This window comes from Trichosurus vulpecula, chromosome 7 (assembly GCF_011100635.1).
Source record: "Trichosurus vulpecula isolate mTriVul1 chromosome 7, mTriVul1.pri, whole genome shotgun sequence".
In the NCBI taxonomy this organism is placed as follows: domain Eukaryota; kingdom Metazoa; phylum Chordata; class Mammalia; order Diprotodontia; family Phalangeridae; genus Trichosurus; species Trichosurus vulpecula.
In genome coordinates, this window is record NC_050579.1 from 147,735,033 (window position 1) to 147,757,863 (window position 22,831).

Genomic DNA, 22,831 nt, shown 5'->3' on the forward strand with positions numbered 1-22,831 from the left:
CAATCAGATCCCTTGACTTTTTTGTCCTTACCCCCTCACAACCGCCACTGAATTCATCCCTGGTTATGTGTCTCAGTGATTCACCAAGATCATTAAGCTATAAGGGATTTAATTAGGTCAGATATAAAGTAATGAAGGTGAGAGCATTACTTACGTTAACATAGATTATGCATTCAATTTGGCACCTGGAGCCATCCTTTCTCCAAAATAAAAGTGCTTTCTAAGCTGACATGCATGTCCACAACCACACCACATTCTATGCCAAACTTGAGTAATGGTATGATAGAAATTAGTACAATGTATTTTAATATACTTGAAAAGTCTATACTATATACTAGGAAAGGGGAGAGGTGCTAAGGAAATAGTATCAAAGCGCTTGAATTCAAATATTACCTCTGATATCACTTGAGTAACAAGTAAGACCTGGTTGACCTTTAATGTCATAATGTATAATCTTTTGTAGTCTCCTAGCTAGTATTTTATTTTTAATTTTTGCATCAATACTCATTAATAAAACTGGTATATAATTTTCTTTCTCTGTTTTTGCTCTTCCTGGTTTAGGTATTAGCACCCTATTTGTTTCATAAAAGTAGTTTGATAGGATTCCTTCTTTACCTATTATTCCAAATAATTTAACATTGGAATTAGTTGATCTTTGACTGTTTGGTAGCATTCACTTGTAAATGCATCTGGTCCTGATGCTTTTTTCTTAGAAAGCTCATTTATAAACTGGTTAATTTCTTTTTTATATGAACACAACTATGACACACTTTTCACGCGAATAAAGGCAGATCTAAATAAATGGAAAAATATCAGTTGCTCATGGTTAGGCAGAGCTAATATAATAAAAATGACAATTTTACCTAAATTAATCTATCTATTCAGTGCCATACCAATCGAACTACCAAAAAATTATTTTACTGAGCTGCACAAAATAACAACAAAATTCATCTGGAAAAACAAGAGGTCTAGAATATCTAGGGTATTAATGAAAAGAAATGCTAGAGAAGGTGGCCTAGCCATACCAGATATTAAACTGTACTACAGAGCAGCAGTCATCAAAACTACCTGGTACTGGCTAAGAAACAGGGGTGTGGATCAGTGGAATAGGATAGGTACACAAGATGGAGAAGTCAACAACTATAGCAATCTACTCTTTGATAAACCCAAAGAGGCCAGCTTCTGGACTAAGAATTCACTATTTCACAAAAACTGCTGGGAAAATTGGAAAAGGGTAGGGCAGAAACTGGGCATAGACCAATATCTTACACCATATACCAGAATAAAGTCAAAATGGGTTCATGATCTAGGAGTAAAGGCTGATACTATAAGTAATTTGGGAGAGCAAGGAATAGTTTACTTATCAGATTTATGGAAAAGAAAAGAATTCATGACCCAACAAGAGATAGAGAACATTACAAAATGCAAAATGGATAATTTTAATTATGTTAAATTGAAAGGTTTTTGCACAAAAAAGCCAATGCAACAAAAATTAGGAGGGAAGCAGAAAATTGGGAGAAAATCTTTGCAACTAGTATCTCTGATAAAGGCCTCATTTCTAAAATATACAGGGAACTGAGCCAAATATATAGGAATACAAGCCATTCCCCAATTGAGAAATGGTCAAAGGATATGAACAGGCAGTTTTCAGAGGAAGAAATTAAAGCTATCCACAGGCATATGAAAAAATGCTCTGGATCACTACTGATTAGAGAAATGCAAATCAAAACAACTCTTAGATACCACATCTCTCCTGTAAGATTGGCTAAAATAACAAAGCAGGAAGATGATAAATGCTGGAGAGGATGTGGGAAAATTGGAACATTGTTACATTGCTGGTGGAGTTGTGAGATGATCCAGCCATTTTGGAGAGTAATTTGGAACTATGCCCAAAGGGCCATAGGAATGTTCATACCCTTGGACCCAGCAATACCACTTCTAGGGTTGTATCCCAAAGAAATCACACAAGAGGGAAAGGGACCCATATGTACAAAGATATTTATAGCAGCTCTCTTTGTGGTAGCCAAGAATTGGAAATCAAAGGGATGCCCATCAATTGGGGAATGGCTGAACAAGCTGTGGTATATGAAGGTAATGGAATACTATTGTGCCATAAGAAATGGGGATGATACGGACTTCATAACAACCTGAAAAAATCTACATGACATAATGCTGAGTGAGCGGAGCAGAGCCGGGAGAACATTATACACAACCACAGATATATGCATTCCGTGAGGACCAACCCTGACAGACTTCGCTCTTCTCAGCAACACAAGGTGCAAGGACAACTCCAAGGGACTCACGATGGAGAATGCTATCCTCATCCAGAGAAAGAACTGTGAAGTTTGAATGCAGATATTGGCACACTACATGCTCGCCTTTTTTCTTCTCTTTTGTTTTTGTTTTTGGGTTTTTTTTTAAATTTTGGTTCTGTCTCTTCTTTCTCATGATTCATTCCATTAGTCATAATTCTTCTCCACAACTTGACTAGTGTATAAATTAATTCAATGCGAAGTTATACATGGTAGTTATATGAGATTCCATGCCGTCTTGGGGAGGGAGGGGGGAGGGAGGGGAGAAAATCTGGAACTCAAAATTATGTAGAACCATGTGTGGTAAACTAAAAATAAAAAAATATTAAAAAAAGAAATACATTTATTTAGATATTCTATTTCCTCTTCTGTTAATCTGTAAGTATTCTTCCACTTCACTTAAATTGTTAAATTTATTGTCATATAATTGGGCAAAATAACTCTTCATATTTGCTTTAATTTCATCTTCATTAGTGGTATTCACTCTTTTGATTTTTGATTTGGTTTCCTTCTCTCTTTCTTCAAATCATATTAACCAATGGTCCATCTATTTTACTAGTTTTTCATAAAACCAACTTTATTAATTAGTTTTTCTTGAATTAAATTTAATTAATTTCACCTTTAATTTTCAGGATTTCCAATTTGGTGTTTAATTTGGGATTCTTAATTTGCTCTTTTTCTAGTTTTTTTTTTAATTGCATTCCCAATTCATTGATTTGTTCTTTCTCTATTTTATTGATGTAAGCATTTAGAGATATAATATTTCCTCTGATTACTCTTTTGCTGCATCCAATAACTTTTGGCATGTTGTCTCATTATTACTGTTCTCTTTAATAAGATTATTGTTCCTATGACTTATTTTATCTGCTCATTCTTTAAGACTGAGTTATTTAGTCTCCAATTAATTTTTAATCTACATTTCCGTGGGCCTTTATTGAATGTAATTTTATCACATCGTCATCTGAAAAGGATGCATTTAATATTTCTGCTTTTATGTATTTAACTATAAAGTTTTTATGATCCAATATATAATCAATTTTTGTAAAGGTGCCATGTACTTCTGAGAAAAAGGTATGTCCCTTTCTATTCCCATTCACTTCTCTCCAGATGTCTATCAGATCTAGCTTTTCTAAGATTTGTTAATCTCCCTGACTTCTTTCTGACTTATTTTTGGTTAGATTTATCTATTTCTGAGATGGGAAGGTTGAAATCCCGCATTGTTATTGTTTTGCTATTTTCACATGTAATTGATTTACCTTTCCTTTAAGAATTTAAATGCTATTGCATTCAGTCCATGTATGTTTAGTATTGATATTACTTCATTATCTATGGTATCTTTTAACATGATGTAGTTTCCCTGCTAATCTCTCTTAATTAAATCTATTTTAAATTTAACTTTGCCTGAGATCATGATTGCTATCCCTGCTTTTTTTTAATATAGCTGAAGCATAATAAATTCTACTCCACATGTGTCTCTCATTTTAAATGTTTATTTAAATAGCTTTGTTATGTTTCGAAGATATTGTAAGAAAAAAGAATGGGGGGAGTAGGACATTGGGGGAAATAAAGATCAGAGAACTTGTTAACACAGAGTATCTGGATGTGCAAGTAGAACTCTTTCAAAGCCTGGAAGGAGATGGGGGGAATGTTTGTAACTTGAACTTCGCTTTCATTTGATCTAGTCAAAGGAGAGCAGAACACATACAATGAGTTTGGTGTAAAAATGCATTCAACTCAGCAATATAGGAATGGGAAGAGGGAAAAAGAGAATATAAAAGAGAGAGTAGATTTAGGGAGTAATTAGTCATAAACAAAAATAACAGTAGCAACAAAGCCAAACTCTGTACTTGAAGAAGGAGGGATAGTGTAGAGGTTAAAAGGGAAACAAAAAGGCAATACCTTTGGAAAAAACAGGGAGTGAGAAGTATGAAGAAGAGAAATTATATGGGAACAAAATGGAGAGGAAAAAAAAAACAGTTAACTATCATAACTCTGAATATAAGTTGGATGAATGTACCCATAAAATGGAAGAAGTCAGTAGAATCAATTAGAAAGCAAAATCCAAGTACTGTTCATAAGAAATACTCTTGAAAGATCAAAAACTCACACAGATTTAAAATAAAGTGTTGGAGCAAAATGTGTTATACTTTAGCTGAAAACAGAAAAGCAATATTAATAATTACGATTTCAGAGAAAGCAATATCAAGGAATTTACATTTTGATGAAAGGTAACATAGATAGTGAGTTGATTTCAATACTTAACAAATATACACCCAGTGCTGTAGCTTCTAAAAACTTAAAGAAAATAGGAATTACAAGGAAAAATAGACAATGAAACTACAATAATGAAAGATTTCAATTTATCCTTATCAACCATAGATAAAACTGACTAAAAACTTAAAAAAGAAAGAAGTTAAGGCCTGAATGAAATTTTAGAAAAAATAAAAGTTGTAGATCTCAGGCAATAATTTAATGGAAATAAGAAGGAGCATATATATACTCACATATATGTGTTTATGTATATATGTACACATATAGATAGATAGACAGATACATACATACATACACATACATATACACAGTTCCTCATGACAGCTTTATTAAAATCAATCGCATCTTAGGACATGAAAATCTCACAAACAAATATGGAAACGCATATACTTCTTAGACATACTTTACTGACCATCATGAAATAAAATTATATTAAACAGTTGCTTTAAAAATTATTAAGATTGACTGAAGAGAAGCAGCTAGGTGGTGCAGTCAGGAGGACCTGAGTTCAAATCTAGCCTCAGACACTTAATAGCTATGTGACCCTGAGCAAGTGACTTAACTCTGATTGCCTAAAATATCAACTGATGAAAGCTTAATTCTAAAGAATCAGTGTGTCAAAGAACAAACCATAGAAAAGATAGATAATTTCATTAAAGATTAAAAATGCACAAATACACACTGCAAGCAGTCAGGAAGAAAGAGTTCAAGGACTAAGGATCCCCAGTCAAGCTTTTACAAGACCTGGAAGCTTCTACTAACATGGGAGGGGATCTTGGAGTATGATATTACAAAATAGAAGAGATTTAGGCTTACAACCAAGAATAATATAACCCACAAAGCTGAATATCATCCTACTGGGGAAAATACGCATCACTAATAGAATAGAAGATTTTCATATATTTCTACTGAAAAGACAAATACAAAATAAGAACTTTAAATGCAGAGGAACCTAGAGATGTAGATGTATTTGAAGAGGAGAAAGAAAAGGGAGGATCAAAAGAATACTAATATTGAAAGGAGGAAAAATGGGGTAGGTCTTATTTTTCACAATTGGGGTTTAAGAGAAGAGTGTAGAAACATGGATGGAGGAGTAGGAGGAGCAGGCATTAGGTGAACCTTATTCCTATCTATTCCTATCTAAACCAGACAAAGGAGAATTAAACACACAAAAACACCGAGTTAAGTGTCATTGTGATTCAGTAGAAAAACAGGTGGCTATGGGGCTGGGTGTTAGAAGAAACTATATTACTGAGCAGGAAAATAGTCACAAGCAAAACAAACTCCCTGATCCTGAAGGAGGGATTAAAAGGAAGAAGGAAGGAGTAGATGGGAGAGGAGAGATCTGGAAACCAAAGACGTGACCATCAACTGGGGAATGACTGAACAGATTGTTGTAAATGAATGTGATGAAATCTTATTGCAACATAAGAAATAACGAAAGATTCAGGAAATCCTTGGAAGTAGGAACTGATATAGAGTGAAGCAAGCAGATTAAGAACAATTTGTATAACAATTTAAAGAAATACTACTTTAAAAGACTTATGAATCAACACAAGTACTAACCATGTCTCTTGAGGACCTATGATGGAACATGTTTTCCATTTCCTGAGAGCTAATAGACAAAAGGTGGGAAGATACACACACACATATGTGTATGTCTGTATGTACATGCATATGTATATGTATATACACACATTTTTGAACATAATCAAAGTATGCTTTACTTGATAATGCTTATTTGTTGCAATTAGTTTTTTCTATTTCAGCTGAGCGGGTAGGATGAAAATAATGGTATTGCAAAGAAAAAAAAGAAGGGCCATTGAAACATTTTTTAATAAATTGCACAAAAGAGAAAGTAGTTCAAAAGGAAGCAGATTACAGATGAGTTTTGAAAGTAACAATTCAGAAGGAAACAGAGAAGCAGAGAAGTTTTAAAAGTTTAATTACTTATACACATTTTTAAAAGCAAGTGGTATGGAAGGTATTCCTAATTTCATACACAGTCATCTTTCCATGTTCTCCCAATACATACAATACAATAAAAAACATTCATTTTTTTTATTTAAGTTCAGAATAAAAATTTAAATTAAAAAAGTAAGGTTGCAACCAAATAAACAAAAAGAGAAAATTGAAATGGATGGTTTCTGAAGTCCTATATACTCTAGCTCTATGACCTCCATAGAAACCCTTTCATAATAACTAGAACAGACTCTGAATTTATTATCGAATAAAATTCAATCCAAGTCAGTGAAGTTCTATGGCATTTGGAAATGAATTTTTTGGTAATATTTACCCCTTCCTCACACTATCATGTCCAGAGGGCAAAAACTGTCCATGGGGGAGGCTTCTATGACGAATCTTTTTTTTTTCCAAGTCAATAAGCATTTATTAAGCACGTATTGTGCGCAGGCACTGGCCTAAGTACTGGAGATGTAAGAAATACAGTTCTTGCTCTCCAGGAGTTTGCATTCTTTTTTGAGATTTTTTATTTTTGGTTTACCATACTCGGTTCTACATAATTTTGAGTTCCAGATTTTCTTCCCCCACTTCTCTTCCCTCCCCAAGATGGCATGGAATCCTATATATCTTCTACGTATAACTTCGCATTGAACTTATTTACACACTAGTCAAGTTGTGAAGAAGAATTATGACCAATGGAATGATTCATGAGAAAGAAGAAACAGAACCAAAAAAAACCCAAAAACAAAAACAAAAGAGAAAAAAACAAATGGAAAAAAGGCGAGCATAAACTGTGCCTCAATCTGCATTCAGACTCCATAGTTCTTTCTCTGGATGTAGATAGCATTCTTCATCGTGAGTCCTCTGGAGTTGTCTTGGCACCTTGTGTTGTGGAGAAGAGCAAAGTCTATCAAGGTTAGTCATCACAGAATCCATATATCTGTGGTTGTTTATAATGTTCTCCTAGTTCTGCTCCACTCACTCAGCATAATATCATGTAGGTTTTTCTAGGTTATTATGAAGTCCATCTGTTCCCTACTTCTTATAGCACAATATTATTCCATTACATTCATATACCACAACTTGTTCAGCCATTCCCCAATTGCTGGGCATCCCCTTGATTTCCAATTCTTTGCTACTACAAAAAGAGCTGCTATAAATATTTTTGTACATACAGGTCCTTTTCCCACTTGTGTGATCTCTTTGGGATACAACCCCAGAAGTGGTATTGCTGGGTCCAAGGGTATGAACATTTTTATAGCCCTTTGGGCATAGTTCCAAATTGCTCTCCAAAATGGCTGGATCAATTCACAACTCCACCAGCAATGTAACAAAGTTCCAATTTTCCCACATCCTCTCCAGCATTTTTCATTTTCCTGTTTTGTCGTTTTAGCCAATCTTACAGGAGAGATGTGGTACCTAAGAGCTGTTTTGATTTGCATTTCTCTAATCAGTAGGGATTTAGAGCATTTTTCCATATGCCTATAGATATTTTGATTTCTTCCTCTGAAAACTGCCTATTCATATCCTTTGACCATTTCTCAATTGGGGGATGACTTGTATTCTTATAAATTTGGCTCAGTTCCCTGTGTATTTTAGAGATGAGGCCTTTATCAGAGACACTGGTTGTAAAAATTTTCTCCCAATTCTCTGCTGCCCTCCTAATCTTTGCTGCATTGACATTTTTATACAAAAACATTTCAATTTAACATAACCAAAATTATCCATTTTGCATTTTGTAATGCTCTCTATCTCTTGTTGGGTCATGAATTCTTTGCTTTTCCATATATCTGATAGGTAAACTATTCCTTGCTCTCCCAAATTGCTTGTAGTATCTGCCTTTACTCCTAAATCATGAACCCATTTTGATTTTATTTTGGTATATGGTGTAAGATATTGGTCTGTGCCCAGTTTCTGCCCTACCATTTTCCAATTTTCCCAGCAGTTTTTGTGAAATAGTGAATTCTTAGCCCAGAAGCTAGATTCTTTGGGTTTATCAAAGAGTAGATTGCTATAGTCATTGACTACTGTGTCTTGTGTACCTAACCTATTCCACTGATCCACAACTCTGTTTCTTAGCCAGTACCAGGTAGTTTTGATGACTGCTGCTTCGTAATGCAGTTTAATATCGGGTATGGCTAGGCCACCTTCCCTAGCATTTCTTTTCATTAATACCCTAGATATTCTAGACCTCTTGTTCTTCCAGATGAATTTTGTTATTATTTTATCCAACTCAGTAAAATAATTTTTGGTGGTTTGATTGGTGTGGCACTGAATAGATAGATTAATTTAGGTAAAATTGTCATTTTTATTATATTAGCTCTGCCTAACCATGAGCAACTGATATTTTTCCATTTATTTAGATCTGACTTTATTTGTGTGAAAAGTGTTTCATAATTATGTTCGTATAGGCCCTGGGTTTGTCTTGGCAGATAGACTCCCAAATATTTTATAGTGTCTATAGTAACTTTGAATGGAATTTCTCTTCCTATCTCTTGCTGTTGGGCTTTGTTAGTAACGTATAGGAATGCCGAGGATTTATGTGGGTTTTTTTTATATCCTGCAACTTTGCTGAAGTCGTTTATTATTTCAAGTAGTTTTTACTTGATTCTCTAGGATTCTCTAAGTAAATCATCATATCATCTGCAAAAAGTGATAATTTAGTTTCTTCTTTGCCTATTCTAATTCCTTCAATTTCTTTTTCTTCTCTTATTGCTACAGCTAATGTTTCTAGTACCAAATTGAATAGTAGGAGTGATAATGGACATCCTTGTTTCACCTTGATCTTATTGGGAATGCATCTAGCTTATCTGCATTACAAATAATGCTTGTTGCTAGTTTTAGGTAGATGCTATTTATAATTTTAAGGAAGGCTCCATTTATTCCTATGCTTTCTAGTGTTTTTAATAATAATAGGTGGTGTATTTTGTCAAAGGCTTTTCCTGCATCTATTAATATGATCATATGGTTTCTGCTAGTTTTGTTGTTGATATGATCAATTATGCTGATAGTTTTCCTAATATTGAACCAGCCTTGCATTCCTGGAATAAATCCTACATGATGACTCATCTTTTTTATACCATTAGAGATGACTTAGCCTACTGGTGCCATGTGCCAATGTTTTGAGGGTTGGAGTCCAAAAGGAAGCAGAGGCTAAAAGGATCTTTGATCACTAGGCAGAAAACAGGTGAGTGTTAGATGTAGGAGATACATGCCAGATGTAGACTGAAAAGTTTGTAGTATAAGAGCTTTGATATATTAAGGGGGAAACATGCAAGCATGACCCAAAGTTAGTAAAGAGTCCTCGAATCTGGAATCTAAATGGATTTAAAGTCAAACAAATAGCCTATTTCCCAAATTGACTTCCTCAGCTTGATGCTAAGCATCTACTCTTCTAAATCCTAGCATTTGGGATAATCTCACTCACACATGTGATCATCTGTATGATCTTTAGCTGTGGGCAGCTTTTCAATAGTGCTAGTGTTTCCTGACTTGGAAATGGTTGAATTTGCATGGGAACAAAGAAGGGAATTTAGGTGCAGGCACTGATCTGAATTAGGGGAGGAAGTGGTCAATTTGACTAAAATTTAAAGGGAGCTGAGCTAAAGAAAAAATAAATCAACCCTCAGATAAGGTGTTTATTTGAATGGATTTGCTATCCAATAAGAAGAAACAAGCATGCTTAGGGATCCCTGATAGAAAATGATTGAGAGGCAGTTAGGTGGCATAATGAGTAGAGCACCAGCCCTGGAGCCAGGAGGGCCTGAGTTCAAATCCAGCCTCAGGCACTTGACACACTTACTAGCTGTGTAACCTTGGGCAAGACATTTAACCCCAATTGCCCTGCCTTCCCCCCTCAAAAAAAAGAAAGAAAATGATAGAGATGTGATTTGTGCCAGGAGTTATTTTGGCAAAGTAGTGTTTTTCTGCATCAATATCTTGAGAAAGAATGGGCCAATAATGGGCAAGGCTGTGAGTAGGTGGAAACAATTACAAGATATAAGGGAGGCAATCTTACAGAAAAATAATGGGATTTTTGAAGGAAGCTTATGAAATGTCTCTGGGGGACCCAGTAAGGAGTTGTTTTCTCTATTTTTAAATTTTATTTTTATATTAACTTAATAATCATCAATGAAAACTCTAAGATCAAAGAACAGGGCTGTATAAGAAATTAATATTTTGTCTTTACTGTTGAATATTCCCTTTGTCCATGCCAATTTGCCCTTGCTCTGAAGCTTACCATTTTAGAAAGATGCCTTGGCCACTGAAAACATGTATCACAGGCATGATTTACACCCAGATTTGAGACTTGTACCTGAAAGCCAGAAATAAATCACAAAGCAATTGGTAGTATTTCCTTACAAAGCAGCTTTGATAGCAAAGAGGGAGCACATGGTATTTTCATTCATTCACTAGACAAATATTTATTGAGTAGCCACAGTGCAAGAGGCACTATGCTAAATACTATGTAAGATCTAAAGAAACATTAGACATTTTCCCTATCAAGAAATTTTAACCTAGTTTAGGGAGGAAGGACACATACACAAATATTTAGAATGCAAGGCAATTGATAGCAAATTTATAGAGGCAAGTAGATGGTTCAGTGGATAGAATGTTGAACTTGGAGTCAGGAAGCCTGTGGTCAAAACTTTCCTTGAACATTTACTAGCTGTGTGAGCCTGGGTATGTCACTTACCTTCTCTCAGCCTCAGTTTTATCTGTAAAATTGGCATAACAATATCACCTATCATAAAGGATTGTTGTAAGGATCAAGTGAGATAATGAAATAAATCCTAAATAATGAAGCAAAATCCTTTGCAAATCACAAAGTGCTATATAAATGCTAGACAGCAGAAGCAGCAGCAGCCACAGCTGCAGTAACAGCAGCCGTAGTAGTAGTAGTAGTAGTAGTAGTAGTATAATATTAGTAATAGTAATTCTAAAGAAGAAGAAGGAAGAAAAAGAAGAGAAACAATAAGGGAGGTATTCATCTTTAAGTCATATTATAACTTCTTGGTTATAGTCCTATTTTATGAATTTCTCAGGTGACATACCATGGCAATAATAGGGCAGCATTTTAAACCATCACATACAGCTAAGAGAAGAAATAAGGATGAGGCGAAAGATACCATTATTGAATGATAACAAAAAGAAAAGTAGCTCAGATAAATTTTCACCATGGTCTTACTAAATGCACTACAACATTTGCCCAATGCCAGGCAAAGGTCAGTGTCTTTTCTCCCAGGTAAATGCTGCTTTGGGAGCAAAACCAAGGCTCACTATCTGAAGCACTTACTTTGAACAATGCTTCCATTAGCGGAGCTATGACTGTATTTAAGTGGCTTCCTTCCCCTATGTATTGCCACTAGGTCTAATAGCTTTAGATCTTTTATAACATAAAAAGCAACTTTCAAAAGCAAAGGTTTCCTTGAACTTTGTGTTTTGCCAAATAGAAACTCTTATATGTGTTTGTGTCTCCCCACTGTTTCTTATCCCCTAAGGGTGAAGAGAACAAAGTTTCTATCGGGGAGTGTGATGTCAGATTGTACTCAGGGTGAGTTCTTGGGTCTTGCTTTACATGTTCAGAGGGAGGCCATCATTAACCCTTGGATTTGCTTTCAGAGTATGAAGATGCTTTTCTTTCATATCAATGCCTGTCTTATCCACATCCAAGAAATGACCTCCTAAGACCATCAATGCTGCTTTTAATAATCTCTGAGATGTTTCTCACCGTTACCTCCAAAGTTTTATCCACTTCCCCTCTTCACTCCTGAGGGATGTGCTAGTAAATTCTCAACAATTTGCTCTCCAGGGCAGGGGGGCATGTGCCCCCAATACATTTAAATTTAATCAACATGATTAAAATTTTCTCTCTCACTTTCTTAAGTCTAGACAATGAGCAAAACAATAAAGCTACAATATATCACTCTGCTAATTCTGAGGTGTAAATGCTCACACTAAAAATCTCACAATCATGTCTTTGAGCTGATGCGGGGCAGGTTCAGGATATCATTGCCCTTCATTCTGGGGAACAAAGTCCTTCTTTCAATTTTCCAGCTTTATTCTGTAAAGAAAGATATAGGAAATTAATTCTTTTAGTTTGTATGATGTGCCACAGAAGAAAAGCAAATTCCAGATATTTAACTATAACACCTGGATGGTAATTCTGTTCTTACTATGGAAATAGACCAACTTTTTATACTACCAAAAAGCTATCCAAAATCTTCTTATCCAATCTTACCAATTTTCTCCATTTCTTCCTATTTCTAAAGATTTATCATTATCACTCTATCTTATCTCATATGATATATATATGTAGTATGTGTAGATATATACGTATGTGTGTGTGTGTTTATGCGTGTGTATAACTGAAATTTGGATAGGGCACATTGAGAGTACCAGTATTCTCCTAATCAACCAGGCTCACAATTTAGGAGTTATCTCCTACTCCACAATTCTCTTTCACCCCTCATATATGATGTGTGGCCAAGGCTTATCAATTTTACATTTGTAACATTTGCTGTATATGCCCCCTTCTCTCCTCTGACACTGCCACCACCCTACTGCATGCCCTCATCATCTCAGTCCAATGCCTGGACTATTGCAGTGGCCTTTTGCTTCATCTCCCTGCCTGTCCTCTCTCTCTTCAGTCAACCCTCCATTTAGCTGCTCCCAAAGTACAGATCTTACAATGTTATCCTCTCCATAATTCAACAAACTCCAGTTGCTCCCTACGGTACCAATATGAAATCTTCTGTTTGGCATTCCTGATCCCCACCTACCTTCCAAGTCTTCTTACACTGTACTACCCACTATATACTCTGCCATCCAGTGACACTGACTGACCTTTTTGCTCTTCCTAGTTCAAGACACTCCATCTCTCACTTTTGGGTATTTTCACTGACTGTCCCTTATGCCTGAAATATTCTCCCTCCTTTTCTCCACCTTCTGGTTTCCTTGATTTCCTTCAAACCCCAGCCAAAATCCCATCTTATGTAAGAAGCTTTTCTTTATCCCTCTTAGTGCTAGTTCCTTCCCTCTATTGATTACCTCCATTTTGTGCATATTACTTTTATGGTTTTTTTTCCTCATTAGACTGTGAGCTCCTTGACAGCAGGAGCTGTCTTTTGCCTTTCTTTGCATTGCCAGTGCTCAGTGTAGTGCCTGATACATAGTAGGTGCTTAATAAATGCTTGTCGAATGATCAATCTCATATGATTTTATCAATGTGGTGCAGTCCCTCATTACAACCTATCCTGAACAATCACCTAGTAGAAGCAACAAAAAATATCAATGAATTGTATAAACTTGCCATTGGCCCCTACTATGAGAGGCCTAAACTTCAATTATCTTTTTAAATTTAAATTCATTTATTTTTTAGTTTACAACATTCTGTTCCACAAGCATTTGAGCTCCAAATTTTCCCCCCCCTTCCCTCCCCTCATACCTCCCCAAGACAGCATGCAATGTGACATAGGCTCTATATATACATTCACATTAAACATATTTTCATATTAGTCATGTTGGAAAGAAGAATTATAATCAATGGAATGAACCACAAGAAAGAAGAAACAAAACAAAAGAGAGAGCAAATAATATGCTTCGATACTCATTCAGACTCCATAACTCTTTCTCTGGATATGGATAGCATTTTCCATCATGAAACAACCCAGTGAGACAGATTTTATTATTATCCTGATTTTACAGAGGAAGAAATAGATATAGAGAGATCAAGAAATTTGTCAGGTCACATGGCTAGATAGTAAATGTTTGAGGAAGAATTTGAGCTCAGTTCTTCTTGCCTCCTGGTGTTATGTTCTATCCTCTGTACCACCTAGCTGCAAAACTGCCTAATATTACTGATAATATGTTACTTACTACTTTTGTATTTTACCAGTTGTTAACATAAAGGACCTGTCCTTTAACTTTACTATCTTGGAACAGCATTGTCTATTCTCTTTGGTCTGAATTTGGCTAAACTGTTTTTGGCACTGGGAGAGCACATAAAAAACAGCAATTAAAAGAGGAGGAAGGAGGGAGAATTGGGACAAGATAGTAGCTAAATCCTTCCATCTCATTAGAGTACTAAGTAATGTGCTGAATAGAATAAACATGTGATAACAAAGAGAAAAAAGGGACTAGGAAAAAAAACATGCCTCAGGGATAGCATCACATAAACCATAAAGTAGATTGATAAAAAGGGGGAAATGAGTAAGAAAAAATACAATGTAATGAACAGAGAGAATAGAGAGAAGAAAATTGACTTAAAATAACTATTGGAATGGAAAGCAAGGTGATTAATCATGTAGGACTTACCTCCAGAAATGATAATTGAGAATTGACAAGAAACACTAGAATGGTTTAAAGAAAGGAACATAATCATTAAAAGAAATCTTGACATTTCAAAGATACCTGTGGAGACTCAGATTGTCCACAAATTATCCCTACTCTAGCCATGTGACAGCCCATTTTCTTTTTAAACTGTGCATTTCTTTGGTACTTTTACCTGCCACCCTAGATTTTGCCCTATGACCAGACCATCTTTTCTTCCTATCATAGAATTAATTGATTTCCTTTACTCTTGTTCTTGTTTCAAGTTCCTCATTAGATCACTTTTTCATTCTTTTCTAGATCCCGCTCTTGACCTTCAGGATTTCCCCCTCCACCAAGCTCCAGCAATCTTCTCACCCTGAAACCACCATCACCATGATGCTCTGGAAGCCTTCTCGCCCTCTGATGAGGGACCTTGTAGTGAAAGAATATTTCAGAAATCTTATCATGGCTGAATAAAGTTATAGCTCAAAATATATCTATCTAGACCAGAATAAATCTCTGAAATATTTCCTTTTACTGCGCTTCCCATTACCTCTGCACTCATGATATTTCTTCCAGGGATGAATAAATGCATACATGAAAAAGTATTTTTAAGAGCTTTCTCTGTGCCAGGCACTGTGCAAAGTGCTAGGGATACAAATATGAAAGAGATACAGGAATACACCTTTCCTTTTGCCTTCTAAGCACTTCTCTGTTCCTCAACCAGGTTGGATTAAGTAAATTTCACAACCCAATATCTTCTCTTCCCCATTATCTGGCAGTTCATTTCTAGTTCATGTCAGCACTCTCAGTAGGTTTAAAGACTCAGTAGATTCCTAAATTTTTCTATTTTTTTTAATCTAGGAAGTTCCTCAGGGACCTGTCTGGTATTATTGTTCACTTTACTTAGGGCTACTTCCCAGGCCTATTCATGTAGGTAGATTCATCTGGGGGAGAGCTAAGTCCTATCCTGTCATTTCCTAACATATGTTGGGGAGAATGATCAATGGACCAACCAACAAGCATTTATTTAGAGGGAACCAGGTTCCATAGTGGATAGAGTGCTGGACTTGGACTCATAAAGACCTGAGTTCAAATCCACCTCCAAATACTTACTAGCTACATGTAATGGCAAGCAAAGTGAGACTTTTTGTTGTCTTTTGTTTTGGAGTGCTTCTCAGAACTAAGGCTATCAAGTGCCTTTGATTGAGTCTTGAGTTTGTTTGTAGGAGGGCCCACACCCTTTTACTAGTTAGGTCAGGAGAGGTGTGAAGAACTCTGACTCTGAAGAAGTGTACATGTTTTCTGAGGTTAGCATTTTGTTTGAGGCTCACTCATTAGAAGAGTGTTGGTGTGAAGACTCTTGGTAGCCATTAAGGAGCCCCTAGGCTTTGAAAACTTAGATGTTGGTGCTTCTCTCTCTGGTAACTATGTATGTATAGCTTTGGTCAGACAGCTAAAGGACTGTCTGTTGATTTGTGTTATTTGCTCTGTTTATATTTTCTCTGTAATTTCTATTTATATTTGCTCTGAAGTTCAGGGTGCTGACTTTTTCCCTTGAGCTAAGTGAATGATATATGTATGTTTAATTAAAGTGAGATTGTAAACCCCTTAAAGTTGCTTTCCTTAGAAAAGCAGATCAAAGAATCTGTGCTGGCAGCCCTCCTGTGTGCTGGTGTTACTGGTCTTACACAACCACAATAGCAGCAAGTAGGTTTGTTGTTACACTCTGTGATCCTGGGCAAGTCATTTAACCTCTAAGCTTTGGTTTCCTAATGTATAAAGTGGGAATAATAATACCTACCTCACAGAGCTCTTGTAAGGATCAAATGAGGTTAAAATATGTAAATTGCTTTGCAAGCCATAAAGTGCTCTATCAATGCTAGTTATTTATTTATCACCTTCTTTATATCAGGCACTATTGTAGCCACGGTTAAAACTCAGGTCTTTTTGACTCTAAATCCAGAACACCATCCACTACACCACCCAGCTACCTCCTATAGGACATGAGTCTTGAACTAAGTCATGAAAGGATTTGGGATTCCAAGACGTAGGAATGAGGAGGAAGACTATGACAGGCATGAGAGACAGCTTGTGAAAGGAAAAAGATGGAATGTCACATACAGTAAAGGACAAGTAGACCAGTTGGCTAGAACACAGATTGTGTGCGAGGTGATACTGTGTGAAGTGTGTCCAGAAACATGATTCAGAGTCATATAATAGAGAGTTTTGAATGCCAAGGAGAGGAGTTTCTATTTTATCATAAAGGCAATAGGCGGGTCAGGGTACCTTTTCATGAACGGGGAAGAGACATGGCCAGGCCTGTACTTTAGGTGTATTACTTTGACAGATATATCAAAGGTAGATTAGAAAAGGATGAAGACTGGTTGGAGGGAACCCACTATTACAGCAATTCCCATAAAAGGTGATAAGGGCTTAAAATAGGCTAGTGGCCATGTATATTGAAAGAATAAGACATATGCAGAAGATGTTGTGAACACAGAATTGTCAAGACTTGGAAACTCATTGGTTATGGGGGAGGAAAGGGAAAGTAAAGATTTAAGAATAATTCCAAGGTTACTAAGCTATTTGATTGGAACAATAGTAGTATTATCAATAGAGAGTGGGAAGTTAGGGGGAGAAGCAGTTCAGGGAGAAAGATAATTTTCCATTTTGAACATGTTTTTGAGATGCTTATGGCACATCCAAGTGGATAGGTCCAGCAGACATCTGATGATTTGGGAGTAATCTTCATGGAAGCTATAATTTAACCCAAAGGTATTGATGTTTTCAAGAGATTGTAGAGAGAGAAAAAAAGAGAATCATAGAATTTCCGGTTTGGAAGAAATCTCGGTAGTCACCATGTAGTTCCACCCATACTGGAAAAAAGACTTTTCACTCCAACCCTGTCAGTGATCATCTAGTATTTTTTGAAGACTTGCTTGAAGAGGAATGCATTAGGGAACAGAAATGGAACAAGCAACTTATTGAGTGCCTACTAGGTTCCATGCACTGTGCTGAGCACTTTACAGATATCTCACTTGATCCTTGCAACAACCTGGAAGGTAAATGCTATTACTTTTCCCACTTTACAGTTGAGCAGATAGAGAATAAGTGCCTTGCTCAGAGTCACATAGCTAGTAATTGTCTGATGCCAATTTAAACTGAGGTCTTCTGACTCCAGGCCCAGTATTCTATCTATTGTACCCTTTATCTCCTTGGCAGCCAATTTCACCTTCGGATAGCACTAATTATTGAGAAGCTTTTCTTTACGTTAAACCTGAATCTCCTTCTTGGCAACTTCTACTCAGTGTTTCTAGTTGTGCCCTCTAAGGCCAAATGGAATAAGACTAAACTCCCTTCAATATGAAAACCTTTTTAGCATTTTAAGGCAGCTATCCTGTATGGCCCCCAATAGTTGAAGCAAATGTTGCTCTGGGACATAATCAGGCATACAGAGGTAGACCATGAATTCAGCAAAAGCCAGTGAGAAAGGGTCATTAGACAGGTGGGAGGAGAAACAAGAGATAACAATGGCAGGAAAATCTAGAGAGGGGGGAACTTCCAGGGGAAGAGGATGGACCACAGTGTTCCGTGTTTTTGAATGGCAAAAAGAATAAAGACTGAGAAAAGTTCATTGGATATAGCAGTAATAAGAATATTGGCAAGCTTGGTGAGAGCAACTTCAGTTGAGTGGTAGGCTTGGAAGCCAGATCACAAAAAGCTGCCAAGTAAGAGAGATATGAGCAAGGGGAATCAAGAAACAGATACCTTTTTCTCAGAATTTGTCAGTGAAAGGGAAGACATCTGATATCTGAGGGGATTGGCAGCACCAAATAAAGACTTTTTTTAAAAAATAGGGGAGGTCTAGGCATGTTTGTAAGCAACAGGGAAAAAATCAGTAGATAAAGACATTTTGACAATTATAAAGAAAAGGAACCATTACTGGAACAAGAGCCCAGAAGAGACAGGAAGGGGTAGAATGAAGAGCACAATTAGAGGGATTGATTTGGGCAAAGTGAAAGACTATCTCTTTATCAAAGACTGGATCAAAGTAAGAAAGAACGGGATATGCTACTAAGGGTATTTTGAGCACAAAATTGAGGGGGAGAAGGAGTTTATAATATGTGTCCTTCATTTTCTTAGGGTAGTATGAGGCAAGTGTGGCATTAATGTGAGCGAAGATCTTCCCAGCCCATTAATCCCCTTAATAGGCCTCAGGTGGAGCTAGTTAAGGGAAGCTTGATTGGGGAGGCTTGTTTGTAGGAAAGCCCACACCCTTTTGCTAATTAGGTCAGGAGAGGTGTGAAGCACTCAGGCCCTAAAAGGGGGTATATATACTCTCAGAATTGAAGGAACACTGAGAACTGCAAGAGATCTCAGAAATGCAAGCTCTCAGAACTGTAGGAAGAGAAGATACAGGCAAGTAGACAACTAGGATTTGTGAGTGAGTGTTTACTGGAAGGCAAGGGGACAGTTACAGGATGGCTTGGCTCCCTGCTGGGATATTGTGTTTTAAGTTCCTTGCTATTATAATGAAGTGGACTTACTGGTTTGGGTATACAATTGCTGCTATGTTCAATTGGAGTTACTGGTTTTGGGATATGATCCTCTGGTGTCTGAATAAATGTTTTACTTCTTCTGCCTTCTATATGGAGAATCTCTTATGTTCTGCAATACAGGACTATACAGGCATATTCATGGTCACTATCAATATTGTGACACTTGCCTTACAGATACAGCAAGCACTAAGAGAGAGAGGGGAAGGAGTGGCCAGGTTACTTCAAGAGAGAAGAGAAGCTTTGGAACCAACATAATTGTGAATGCTATAGGAAGTTCAATAGGGAAGATAAAAAGAATTTCCATGAAGCAGTTAGGGCTGAGTTGAGGTTAGGTAATATAAATTTGTAATTGAGTTAGTCAGCAGAATTGAACAAGCTCTTTCTGCAGTATTTAAAGGATGTGAATAAGAGTCAAATCACTATTCTGGGACGGTAAACTTTTTACAAAACTTAATTCACAATATTGATGTAATTTTTTAAAAAATCCAAGACAACTATCTGTGTATTATATGTATGTGGGTTCTGCCTTATGAAAACTCAGTTTACCCAAACTCAAATTCACAAAAGAGATGAATTGAGAATGTAGTCGAAGCATTTTTCATCCTACCACAGGCTTCCTTTGAAATAAGAGTCACTAACCTGAGGTACATAAATTTTTACAAAAAAATTTTGATAACTATTTTTCTGTATAATTGGCTTTTTTTAAATCACATGTATTTTATTTTATTCATTTAAAAACATCATTCTGAGAAGAGGCCTATAAACTTGACCAGCCTGACTTGAATAAACACTACTTCATACACTTTCCTAAACATGTATCTTTTGAACAAAGCAAGGCACTACAAAAACAAATGAACACATCCTTGCTTAAATAGAGTTCACCAGAGCCCCTTTCCTTTAACTACTCTTGCAGCTTTTTGGCCCTGGAACTTTCCCTTCAGCCAAGAATATTCCCTCCTGGATGTGATTTAAGATGACAGGATCTCTTTGCCTAAGGTTATGTCTGAGAGGCAGTCTTGTAGTCACCACGTAAAATCAGGACAACAATTATATCAGTAAGGGTCAATGATGTGTTTGCAGAATGCTTTGGGTTCCTTTTATAAAAATGGACTATACAAATCCTCTGAAAGGAGTGAGAGGCTAATTGTGGTCCTGTGATATGGAAACTCATGTCACATAGGAGAAAACTAGATGAGTGTTTAGGACAAAAGCATTCATAGTAGAACTCAGTGCAATTCAGACCCAAGGTAAAGGGGTCTTATGTCAGAGGTAGCATTGTTAGTAGCCAGATCCCCATAGAGGCTGTTTAATTAATTCTTTCCTTTGAGGAGAAATGCCAATGACACTTCATTGTTTTGATGAGGAAGCCACAATTGGGGGGACTTTCAATGTTTGTGTGAGAAATCACAGAATACATCCCCTCCCTTCTTTGTGAGCAGAGCTTCAATCTCTCTAGGATAATAGCATGGTTTTCCAGATATGTCCTTGTGTTTCATTCCTAATATGTTTTCACGTTGTCTCTCAGTGTATATATGAGTTGTAGGTTCACAGTTTAGGAAGCTATTTCTTCTAATTACAGATTTTGAATTTCCTGTAAGTGTAAATGAATTATAAACAATTCATGGAAAATACTTCATCCAAAACCCTATGACTCCCATTACAAAGAGAGGACAGATTCTGAATTGTAACAGCTATGTTGTAAGATTGGCACATGGATATAGTACACACCAGGGACTCAAATCCTTTGTGAATTTTATACTTTACTTCTTATAGTACTAAAAATTTTTATTAGTGGTGATCATATCACAAATGGTTGAAGGACAATAGTTTCCTATTATCTTTTTCATTTAAAATACTATTGGAGAATAGTAGAAATAAAAAAGGTAATTTGAGAAACACACATACATATGTATTCAATACTTAAACCTGTTCTTTTCTCTTAGTCCACTCATGCTAAGATAAATGAAGACCATTTACTAACATCTCACTCCTTTCCAGGCTGCACTCCAGACTCTCTCTACCATGCCCTAGAAACCTCTTCATCCTGGAAGCTCACCTTAGCCCTGGAATTCATACACTGCTTCTCTTTCTAATTGTATGGCTCCTCCCAGAATCTTCATTTTTTGGGGGGTGGGAAAGACCAGCCATGTCTCATTCCTTAATAGGCTAAATTCTGAACTTTCTCTATCATGTCCCCTCATTGGGTACCTTCATCTAACCCTAGCCACCACTTTTAAACTTCCTTTCGTATGCTGTCTTCCTCTATTAGAATAAAAGCTTCTTGATGGTGAGGACCATCTTTCTGCTTGTATTTGTATTTTCAGCTCTTAGATAATCACTGGCACGTAGTGAGCACTTAAATGTTTGTTGTTGTTATTGTTAACCTTACAACTTCACTGAGCTTCAGGGTAGAACATATTTTGTGTTTCTTTTTTGGGTGATGGTGAGGATGCTTATGTAGCCACAGTTTACTTGAAGTTTATATATTTTAAAGCTTCCTATAACCCTGTGGTTCTCTTTCAGGAAAAATGTAGAAATCACTCTTTAAAAGTCTTTTAATATGAACCCTGAATGAAAAAATAAGGTATTTCTAAATATAGCAAACATGTCATCATAATAAAATCCAACTTGTTCATGTAATGATTATGTGCTATTTCTTTATTTCTAGTGATGGATGCCAAGAAAGAGATACAATTACACTATACTTAAGACTTTATGTATTAACATGGATACCAGTATATAGCATCTATTTAAAAAAAAATCTTAAAACATCTTTTTCTATTTGTCACTTTTCATCTTCTTCTCTCTTTATTTAGGACAGAATCACAGGTTTTCAGAGAAAAATAGACCCCAGGAACAATTTAGTCCAACTGATAACCCCAAAAACATATCCCTACCATCCACTCCCTTCAAGTAAGTTCATTCGACACTTAGACAGCTATGATTATGAGGAAGGTTTTCCTGACATCAAACCTAAATCTATCTTTTTGCAACTTTCACCCTTTGCCCCTGGTTCTGCTCTCCTGGATCAACAAGAAGAAGCCTAATCCCTTTAGTACATGATAGCCTTTCAAATACTTAACCACGGCTAACATATCTCCTTGAAATCTTCCTTTCTTCAGGCTAAACATGCCCATTTGCTTAAAAACAATCCTTATATGGAAAGGATTCATAGCTTGTTTCTTTCCCTTGGACAATCTAAATTATTGATATTTTTCCTAAACTGAGACTCTGAGAACTTAACCCAACACTCCAGCTGTGTTCTGACCAGGACAGAGCATAGAGGGACTATAAGCTCCTTACTTCTGGCAACTGTAGTTCTATGAGTGGCAGTCCAATGTTGCATTAATTTTTCTAGGTTGCCATATTAAATTATTGGTCCATATTCAGCTCATAATCTGCTAAAAACTC